The 11,459-nt window shown below is 45.0% G+C and overlaps 1 protein-coding gene across 1 annotated transcript in view; it reads left to right on the top strand.

Moving 5' to 3' along the window:
• Window positions 1-11,459, top strand: part of LOC311012784 (ADAMTS-like protein 2) — a 233,954-nt gene that overhangs the window by 96,124 nt on the left and 126,371 nt on the right. The gene's annotated exons all lie outside the window — the stretch shown is intronic.

Below are 11,459 nucleotides of genomic sequence, written 5' to 3'. Positions count from 1 at the left end.
TAACATACTGCATACTACAGTTGCAACGTGTACTACATTTAGGTCATTTACATTTAGGTCATTTGTACTCCTGCATACTGCCTACTGAATCAACGATTGAGTGTGCAGTTGCCCTCAGGCTGTTCATACATGTCTCATACGCAGGCATTTGAGGTGAGGCTTGTGTTTGTGTGTGCACTTCTTTAGAGAATGGTGCGCAGCTTACAAATTCTACCAGGGTATGTAAACTTATGAGCACAACTGTATAGTCTAGGCCTATAGCAGCTTAACTAAGAGCTGCTAAGAGCAAACCTGAGCCAGCCCTAACTATAAGCGGTGTCAAAAAGAGAGGTTTTAAGCCTACTCTTAAATGTGGGAACAGTGTCCGCCTCCCGAACAAGAACCGGAAGACGGTTCCACAGAAGAGGAGCTTGATGGCTGAAAGCTCTGGCCCCTGTTCTAATTTTGGAGACTTTAGGAACTACAAGTAAGCCTTTATTCTGAGAGTGTAGTGCTCTAGGAGGACAGTAGGGTTTAATGAGCTCTTTAAGAATGATGGTGCCTGACCATTAAGAGCCTTATGGATTTAAAATTCTTCAGGAGGCTCATCCACTTCCCCAATAGGGATGAGCTGGAGGAAACTGGGGCTGGGTTCCAGCAGCTGTCTGGTTCCCCAGTGTTCAGCAGGGAGCATGGGTGGTGATGGGGATCTAATCCAACCCAGTTTTATTTAGAAAGCACTTTTAAAAACAACACACAGTTAACAAAAGTGTATGTTCTTTAAGCAGAACATACAAGAAGCATCAAATCATAGAGACAAGACACAGATAAAAACCACTCGCACTGTGCAATAAAAGCAATACAAAAACAATCAAACTCTCCTGCTGTGTCAAAAGCCAAGGAACAGAGGTGTTTGTTAAGGAAAGATTTAAAGACAGGCCTGCCTGATGTTCAACGGTAACTTGTTCCACTGTTTAGGAGCGGCTAGTCCAAAAGCCTGATTGCCTCTGAGCTTCAGCCTGGTTACCGGGACGACCAGGAGCAGCTGTTCAGCTGACCTGAGGGACGGCGAAGGTAGGGCTGAAGGAGGTCCTGATCCCGAACATGATTATTGTTGAGGTTTTATTTTAGTTTATCAGTGGTGGAGTTTATAAATAATACCACACCCTGATAATAAAGTATTATCATCTAAATGTACACTCACCGGCCACTTTATTAGGTACACCTGTCCAACTGCTCCTTAACACAAATTTCTAATCAGCCAATCACATGGCAGCAACTCAATGCATTTAGGCATGTAGACATGGTCAAGACGATCTGCTGCAGTTCAAACCGAGCATCAGAATGGGGAAGAAAGGTGATTTAAGTGACTTTGAACGTGGCATGGTTGTTGGTGCCAGACGGGCTGGTCTGAGTATTTCAGAAACTGCTGATCTACTGGGATTTTCACGCACAACCATCTCTAGGGTTTACAGAGAATGGTCCGAAAAAGAGAAAATATCCAGTGAGCGGCAGTTCTGTGGGCGCAAATGCCTTGTTGATGCCAGAGGTCAGAGGAGAATGGCCAGACTGGTTCGAGCTGATAGAAAGGCAACAGTAACTCAAATAACCACTCGTTACAACCGAGGTATGCAGAAGAGCATCTCTGAACGCACAACACGTGGAACCTTGAGGCGGATGGGCTACAGCAGCAGAAGACCACACCGGGTGCCACTCCTGTCAGCTAAGAACGGGAAACTGAGGCTCCACAGTCACCAGGGCCCTCATTTATAAAACTTGCGTACGCACAAAACGGGGCTGGAAACGTACGTACGCCACTTTCCACGCAAATGTTGTGATCTATAAAAACCAAACTTGACGGGAAAGTGTGCGTACCCGTAAGCAAACTCTGAGGCATGCGTACCGGTACGCACATTCTGGAGACTGGAAGGGAATCAGCAGTAAACGTGAGAAGAACTATATATTTTTGATGACTCGCACACATGTAATTACACTCCATATCATACGTTAGATCTGCGTTATCATGATGAACTCCAGCAATGTTTTTGACGCTTTTAATGAGTGACAGTTATTTTCATGTTAACACCTTCTTTTAAAATCTGACTTGTATCTTAAATCAAAATCATTTTTAAATATTGAATCAGCGCCGTCACCGCAGGAGGAGGAGGAGACGGCCCAAATGCATGTAATACAGTATACAATAAATACCTTCCATTAGATCCCTGCAGAACACAGCGGGAATAACTAAATATTCTCCTTATTTATGTGCATATATCATCAACGCACATACATACAGCCATTAAGCCATCGTATAATTGTTACACTTATCCTCGTTTTAAACCACCAGAGTGCAGAGGAAATGCGCTATAATGAGTGCCACGCTCGTGCGCGCTCAGTCGTGGAGCGTGGAGAGCGCAAATTTACCGAACTTCAGGAGGCAGACTCCACCCGGCAAAGGTGGTAGAGTCCCCAGCATGATGAGCCCGAGCCACGGCCCCGTGCCCGACTGGAGGGGTATCAACAGGGCGCAAGAATCCGTGAGGATGTTATGCTGCGTTTGTAAGATAAGGAAGACAACAATCAATGTTCATTGTAAACGTATTATTTTATTAATCACATTGCGCGTTTGCCGTAGCTCGTCTGCAACGTTGTTGATGGCGGTGATTGTGTCTCGCTGAAGTTGCAGGACGGCATCAGTGAGCACCCGACCGCTTGATGTGCCATGCGCAGGGCTGGACTGGCCATCGGGCATATCGGGCATTTGCCCGAAGGGCCGATGGCGATTTTGGGCCGAGCCTTTTTTTTTTTTTTTTTTTACTAATGGTATTAATGGTGTTAGTCATGATACATATTCAGTGTTTCCCACACATTGAATGGACTTAACTAGCGGCTCTAATAATAGGCCTAAACAGGAGGGCAGTAGCGCTTATTATAAGGGGAAATCCTCGCGGCTGGTTTGGTTCATCAACGTTCTGTTTTCCCCCGTCGCCATGGCAAGGCGTCCCCCCCCCCCGCCGACCCCCCTTAGCTGCGCGAGTTTGACAGTGCGTGCGCGTATGTCAAAACCAAAACACCAAGGAAGGCTGAGGAATATTCACCCACTTATATTAATAATAATAATAGTCATAATAAACTAATAGTATAAAGCAGCCATCCCCAATTAGCGGCCCGCGGGCCAAATCCGGCCCGCAAGAGCAAATCCGGGCCGTGCGGACCCAGTGACTAACTAATAACCTGCCATAAGGTGAAATAAAGAGTCGGTAAAGTTGAAAATATATTCACAGATTCGGGATCAATACATCTGAAGTGAAACGTTTTCAAACACAAATGATGCCTCTTTCCCACCGTAATATCAAAGACTATGAGCTACAAGCACCAAAACACAGATTTTTTACAAAAATCAGCTGTCCTCCGAGCTGAACGGAGAACATTGATCTATATGCGCAGCCGGCAGCCGGGCGAGTGCGCAGGGACCGTCTGCAAGTTACAAGACAAAAGCAAGACGCTGCAAACAAAAACCATTAACTCTACTGTTATACAATATTGTTTTCCTCTTGTGCACCACTTGCTGTAGTGCTGTTGTTTTTTGTTGTTGATCAAAATATTCTCCAGGGGCATTCAAATAAATAAATCGTTGATATTGGACTTATTTTCTTTCAAGCGTACATTTTTATCTGTCCCTCAACACAGGCTATGACTACTACTACTATCTGCTACTACAACCAACCTGGACATAATTTGGCCCTCAGTGAAAACTAATTGGGGAACCCTGGAAGGCTCAGCACTGTGTTTTAGTCATTTTTCTTTTCCTCTTTTCTTGAATGCTTGAACTCCTCAACCCCATTTAGTATGTCAACATTTTGTATTAGTACCAGCAGTTTGTAAGAAATTGGTCAGTAATTGATGTCATATTTTGGTTCTCAAAATTCACCAAATTGATGCATTAAAATTAAATCTATTAAAAATGTTCTCCCGGGGGGACATGCCCCTGGACCCCCCTACAAGATCACAAGCCCCCCACGATAGAATCCTGTGGGAAACACTGCTATTGGTACACAAAACTGGTAGATCGGCCCCTTAGTCATGATTGATTCTGGGCTGGACCAATTACAGCCGAGGGGCGATGCCCGACAGTGTACAAGCATTGTCACAAAAAAAATTGTTTTCATTCATAGGCTTCATTGTCTTTCCATCGATACCTGGTGGGCCGGTCTCGGCTGAAAATGCCCGGGCCGATTTTTGGTCCCAGTCCAGCCCTGGCCATGCGTCCGGGGTGCGCTGCTGCTTTGCGCCGGACCCGGACGCTGTGCCGAGGGCCCGTCACCGTCACCCTCCTCACGTCACCCTCCTCACGTCACCCTCCTCACATCACCCTCCTCACCGTCACCCTCCTCTGAGCCCAACGCTGCAGACTCTGGAAGGACAAAAACTATTTAACGTTTTGTTTATACAATAAAAGTTTAAAATCTGTTTTCACAGATCTGTGTCTCCCTCCTTTACGGACACAATCCCCGTCAAAGTCACATCAAAATCAAACCTCCTCAAATACTCAAGCAATACATTAAATACATGTTAGGAGCGGAAAGATGTCATTTACCTTCAGATCACCGTCCGCTCCGTCCCACTGACGCCGACAGCAGCAGCAATGTGTTGCCACTCGCACTGCTTCTTTTTATTCGTGATCCCGCTGCTGTGACCACTAAATTAAATTATTGTCCGGGCCTCCACCTCCCCAACAAGTGTCTCTTTCTCCGTTTCTGAAAAGTTACGTTTCTTCGCTTTTTCCTGACCTGCCGCCGTGATTCACCACACGGAAACGATTGCATGTCGGCTCATTAATATAGTAAAATGTGGGCGTGTACAGGGCGGGACTCAGGTACGCACACTTGTAGGTGATCCTGTGATTTATAAAGGGAACATTGCGTACAGCTTGCGTGCGCACAGTTTTATAAATCGGATTTTTGTTTGGCGCACGCAAACTTTGGCTTTTTGGCGTACGTACACTTTTAGTAAGGATCCTACGCACAGTTTTATAAATGAGGGCCCTGATCTCAATCCAATAGAGCACCTTTGGGATGTGGTGGAACGGGAGATTTGCATCATGGATGTGCAGCCGACAAATCTGCACCAACTGTGTGATGCTATCATGTCAATATGGACCAAACTCTCTGAGGAATGTTTCCAGTACCTTGTTGAATCTATGCCACGAAGGATTAAGGCAGTTCTGAAGGCAAAAGGGGGTCCAACCCGGTACTAGCAAGGTGTACCTAATAAAGTGGCCAGTGAGTGTATGTTCTTACAGTCTAATGTTTCCACTTAAATATTCTGTATAAATCATATATATATGTATATATATATATATATATATATATATATATATATATATATATATATATATATATATATATTATTTATATGATCACTTCCATGGCCACAGGTGTATATAAGCAGCACCTAGGCATGCAGACTGTTTATACAAACATGTGAAATAATGGGTCCATGGGTTCCAGCGTGTTACTGTGATAGGATAGGACATCATTAAAATCATATATATATATATATCCTGGTACTGTGATAGGATGCCACCTGTGCAACAAGTCCAGTCGTGAAATGTCCTCACTCTGTCAACGGGATTAGAACAAAGTGGAAGTGATTGGGAACGACAGCAACTCAACAAGAAGTGGTCGACCACGTAAAATGACGGAGCGGGGTCAGCGGATGCTGAGGCACATAGTGCACAGAGGTCACCAACTTTCTGCAGAGTCAATCACTACAGACCTCCAAACTTCATGTGGCCTTCAGATTAGCTCAAGAACAGTGTAGAGAGCTTCATGGAATGGGTTTCCATGGCGATCAGCTGCATCCAAGCCATACATCAGCAAGTGCAATCAACCTGCCCAGGGACTGCAGGTGGAAAATAGCAATCTGCTAAAACCTGGCACAATGCATATTTTCTTGTTGTGCAAGATTAATGTTTTATTGTGCATTGTCCCTGTCCTAAAAATAAAATTACAATTACAATGCAAAGCTTCGGATGCAGTGGTGTAAACATTCTCTGGAGGGACCAATCACGCTTCTCCATCTGGCAATCTGATGGACGAGTCTGGGTTTGGTGGTTGCCAGGACAACGGTACTTGTCTGGCTGCATTGTGCCACGTGTAAAGTTTGATGAACTTGACTGGCTTGCACAGAGTCCTGACCTCAACCCGATAGAACACCTTTGGGATGAATTAGAGTGGAGACTGAGAGCCAGGCCTTCCCTCCAACATCAGTGTGTGACCTCACAAATACACTTCTGGAAGAACGGTCAAAAACTCACCAGTGTGTGTGCAGTGCACAGAATGTGCACAAAGGGAGTCTCCAACCGCAGCAAGTCGCCGTTACACAGCAACGTTGACAGCAGCCCCATCTGTGCACACAGCGACCAACAGTCATCCAAGCCTGTGTCCTGGAAAAGTCTCACAAGTCCGTCTGTTATGACCTGCGTGGTTTGGTCAGCACCCAGTTCAATCAATCCAACAAAGTCAGAGGTAAACTCTCCATTGCTGGACACAGACACCATGTAAACGATTTCCTGCTCAGTTTTTTCGATATCCTCAGATCCGCTGTTCTTCAGTGAGCTTGTCTCGCCATCTGGTAAGTGGACGACTGGCAATTTCTTCTCGGCTAGCTTGTTTATTAGCAATGGTTTGCACCACATTCGTGTGCTCCTTGCTTTTTTCATGTTTGTTAAATAAAGGAAGGTTGAAATTCTTTGAGCCTTTATAAAAGACACCTGTTTTGTCTGCTAGATATGGATGTGAGCGCAAATCTTACACCACATTTCAGTGCGCTCATCGTTAGCTTCAAGCCACAGCACATCTTGGAGCCATTTTTCCGAAAAAAAGGCCTTTTTTTGGCTCTGGCACCAGTTGGCATTTCTTTGTAGGTGGCGAAATGCCAAAGAAGCTGCTTACTGTTGTCTGTTGCTTTTTGGACATCTCTGACAGTAGTTGACAAGCAACACGTCGTGTAAAGTTAGAGGAGAGATAAGTCAAGTACGCAAAGGCGCGGTAGTAACACAAGTGGCATTATGCATTCTTGATTTTTGATGCACATGCGTACACGTACCAGTTCTGTGCACCCTTGTATATACTGTATGCTGGTTTTCAACCTTATATCATTGAGTAGCTAAATATGCAACAGTAGAACTTAAACTGATCCCTCCATATGAGAATTACAACATTTAATAACACATTCTCTTACGTGAATCCTCTCATAGCAGCATTCATCCTGCCGGTGAACTTCTCCTCAACGTTCCCTCCACTGAATGATGCGCTTGGTGTCTGCATCCGTCCCTTTAACGAACAGTGTTGCACAGCATTATTTATCACCGTTAGTTATTATAGAACCACCTTTTAGGGTGACCTGGCCAAGAAGGTCAAAGTCAGAACCAGTAAACAAAGACATACAAACAGCAATATACCAGATTAATACACAGACAAGACACAGTTGTTATCTGTGGTGACATAAATATTGACTTGCTCAATCCAAAACAAAACACGGGAATGGATGAGTTCACTAACATGATGTATACGATGGGCTTACAACCTCTCATCACACGCCCTAGCAGGATCACTACACACAGTGCTACTCTGATTGATAATGTCTTTACTAACGTTACTGACACAGCAAGTGGACTCCTGATAAATGATATAAGTGACCACCTACCAATCTTTGCTATCTATGACTGCAAATTCACTGTGGGACAGATACCGAACAAAAACTTATACATAAGGGTCAGAACTGAAGAAGGAATGAATACACTGAAAAATGAGCTACTGAGACAAAACTGGAATAATGTTTACAATGAAACAGATGTGAATGATGCATATGATTCCTTTTTGCAAATATTTAAAACACTGTACGACAGACACTGTCCTGTGAAAAAGAGACTCGGAATAAGGAGCAGAAACCTTGGCTCACAAAAACATTGATAAACGCCTGCAGAAAAAATGTACTCTGTACAGACAGTTCATTAAATCTAGGACGGCCCAGTCAGAAGTGAGATACAAACGGTATAGAAACAAGTTAAACGCTATCCTAAATGAACGCAAGAAAGAATATTACAGCAATTTACTAGCAGAAAACATGAAGTAAAAAATTATGGGATATTCTAAACAGCGTGTCTAATAATAAAAGTAAAAAACCAAACTACCCTCCCTACTTCAAGCATAACAACACACAGGAGGATAACCCGGAGGTCATAACAAATAGATTCAACCAATTCTTTGTAAACATCGGGCCAGAGCTAGCGAATGACATTCCTGACTCACCCCTGCACTGGAGCCACTTTGATAAGGATGGAGACAGAAATCCCAGGCTCAATGTTTCTCACACCAGTGAAGGACACAGAGATTAGACACCTGGGGCCTCATGTATCAATGTTGCGTACGCACAAAAACGTGGCGTACGTAATTTTCCACGCCAACGTTCAGATGTATCAAAAGTGAAATGAGCGTGGAAATTTGCGGTGTCCCACGGCAGCTTCATGGCTGGCGTACGCACGTTTCTACAGCTATTGTTCCTTTGGCGACACTCTGAGGTGATGCTGGGAAACTGTTAATTATGTGAAAACAATTAGTCCTCAGAGTAATGTGCACATCAGAGACACATTAATGGACAATTAACACACACGTGTTTGCAATCATATGGATGGATATAAAAGCATGCGCAAAGTGATGAAAAAATGGCATTAACAATGGCAGCATGGCCTTGTTAGAAGACATCGCAAACGGTAACATCAGACGTGAGAGGGTGTTTATAAAACGGGAGGATATGTTAGCAAATGACGACAACTGGCTCATGAGTCGTTTAAGGTTGCCGAGGCCAGTGTTACTGGAGCTGTGCGCAGAGCTGCGGCCGGCCCTAGAAAGAAACACAGCCAGGAGCCAGGGGTTGTCCGTGCCCACACAGGTGCTGACCACTCTGGGGTTTCTGGCAACAGGAGCCTTCCAGAGGGAACTGGCCGACCGGTCAGGAGTGTGCCAGTCCACTCTGAGCCGAGCCATGCCAGCTGTGTGGGACGGGATCAGAATGTCATCCAGGTACATCAAATTCCCATACAATGCTGTTGAACAGGCCAACATTAAAGCGCAATTTGCAGCAAGAGCCGGTTTCCCTAATGTAATCGGAGCTATTGACTGCACACATGTTGCTATAAAAGCGCCATCACAGGATGAATTTGTTTTTGTCAACAGGAAACATTTTCATTCAATAAATGTTCAAATAATATGTGATGCTGATGCACAAATGCAGCTCACCAACATCGTGGCAAGGTGGCCTGGTTCAACGCATGACTCGTTCATTCTTACTAATAGCATGGTTGGTAACAGGCTGGAGGCTGGCACGGTGCGCGATGGGTGGCTTCTCGGTGAGTAAATGTATCCGTTTAATTGCGCCCCGAATGTAAACCAGCACAATGCCCATTTGGGCACGTGCATTCAAATATGTGCATTTGTTTTTCCCTGGTGAAAATAGAGTGGCAGAGCTATCTAACAAACCCTTTATTGTCTCCTTGTGTTCAGTATTTGTGTCGATAAACGCGTGCGTAAAGTTGGAAATGTCACACTGCAGTAGCCACGGCGCACTTCTGCAGTCATTAATATATATAATAATATAATATATTATATATTAATATCCTCCTGTCCCCCCGCCCGTTGCGGTCACGCTTCGGCGGTGGGCCGAAATCCTCCGCTTCACCTCCACTTTCACGTCGGACCATTTCTTTTTTATTTCAGGGAGTGTGCGCTGCTCCGACCCCACAGCGTTCACTGCCTCACTCACACGCTCCCACTCACATTTCTTTTATTTTGTGTTTATGCCTGATGAGAGGCTACCAAATAATACTGGTCTTCGAGTCTCGACTTCGTTTACGAGCGTTTCGAGCTCAGACTCGGTGAAGTTGCGCTTCTTCCCTTTACTCATTTTGTAGATCTGATGGTGCAGAGAGGGGAATCCCCGGTGCAGGCCCTATTTAAAGTCATTTGCATATTTAAATGGAGGCGTGGACAGGGAGGAGTTTAGCACTTCCACATGTGCGCTTAATTCCACGTTGATTGGGATGTACAAAGGAAAAGTGCTTGGATCCATGCGTACGCACACTTTGATACATCTGATTTTTTTTGTGCGTAGGACAGTTTCTGGATTCTAGCGTACGCCATGTTTCAGTAGGAAATCCACGCAATTCTTAGTACATGAGGCCCCTGGGCCCTCATTTATAAAACTGTGCGTAGGATCCTTACTAAAAGTGTACGTACGCCCAAAAAGCCAAAGTTTCCGTGCGCCAGAAAAAAAATCAGATTTATAAAACTGTGCGCACGCAAGCTGTACGCAATGTTCCCTTTATAAATCACAGGATCACCTACAAGTGTGCGTACCTGAATCCCGCCCTGTACACGCCCACTTTTTACCATATTAATGAGCCGACATGCAATCGTTTCCGTGTGGTGAATCACGGCGACAGGTCAGGAAAAAAAGCGAAGAAACGTAACTTTTCAGAAACGGAGAAAGAGACACTTGTTTGGGAGGTGGAGGCCCGGACAATAATTTAATTTAGTGGTCACAGCAGCGGGATCACGAATAAAAAGACGCAGTGCGAGTGGCAACACATTGCTGCTGCTGTCGGCGTCAGTGGGACGGAGCGGACGGTGGCAGAACTTACGAAAAAGTGGTCTGATCCGAAGGTAAATTACATCATTCTGCTCCTTTACCAACATGTACGGGGGAGGAGGGATGTGAGGAGGGTGACGGTGACGGGCTCTCGGCACAGCGTCCGGGTCCGGGGCAAAGCAGCAGTGCACCCCGGACGCATGGCACATCAAGCGGTCGGGTGCTCACTGATGCCGTCCTGCAACTTCAGCGAGACACAATCACCGCCATCAACAACATTGCAGATGAGCTACGGCAAACGCGCACTGTGATTAATAAAATAATACGTTTACAATGAACATTGATTGTTGTCTTCCTTATCTTACAAACGCATAACATCCTCACGGATTCTTGCGCCCTGTTGATACCCCTCCAGTCGGGCACGGGGCCGTGGCTCGGGCTCATCATGCTGGGGTCTCTACCAGCTTTGCCGGGTGGAGTCTGCCTCCTGAAGTTCGGTAAAGTTGCACGCTCCACGACTGAGCGCGCACGAGCGTGGCACTCATTATAGCGCATTTCCTCTGCACTCTGGTGGTTTAAAAACGAGGATAAAGTGTAACAATTATACGATGGCTTAATGGCTGTATGTATGTGCGTTGATGATATATGCACATAAATAAGGAGAATATTTAGTTATTCCCGCTGTGTTCTACAGTGATCTAATGGAAGGTATTTATTGTATACTGTATTACATGCATTTGGGCCGTCTCCTCCTCCTCCTGCGGTGACAGCGCTGATTAAATATTTCAAAATTATTTTGATTTAAGATACAAGTCAGATTTTAAAAGAAG

Source organism: Eutrigla gurnardus (assembly GCF_963514095.1).
Source record: "Eutrigla gurnardus genome assembly, chromosome: 4".
Lineage (NCBI taxonomy): Eukaryota > Metazoa > Chordata > Actinopteri > Perciformes > Triglidae > Eutrigla > Eutrigla gurnardus.
The sequence above is the reverse complement of the archived record's forward strand: the minus strand, read 5'-3'. Positions and strand labels throughout refer to the sequence as shown.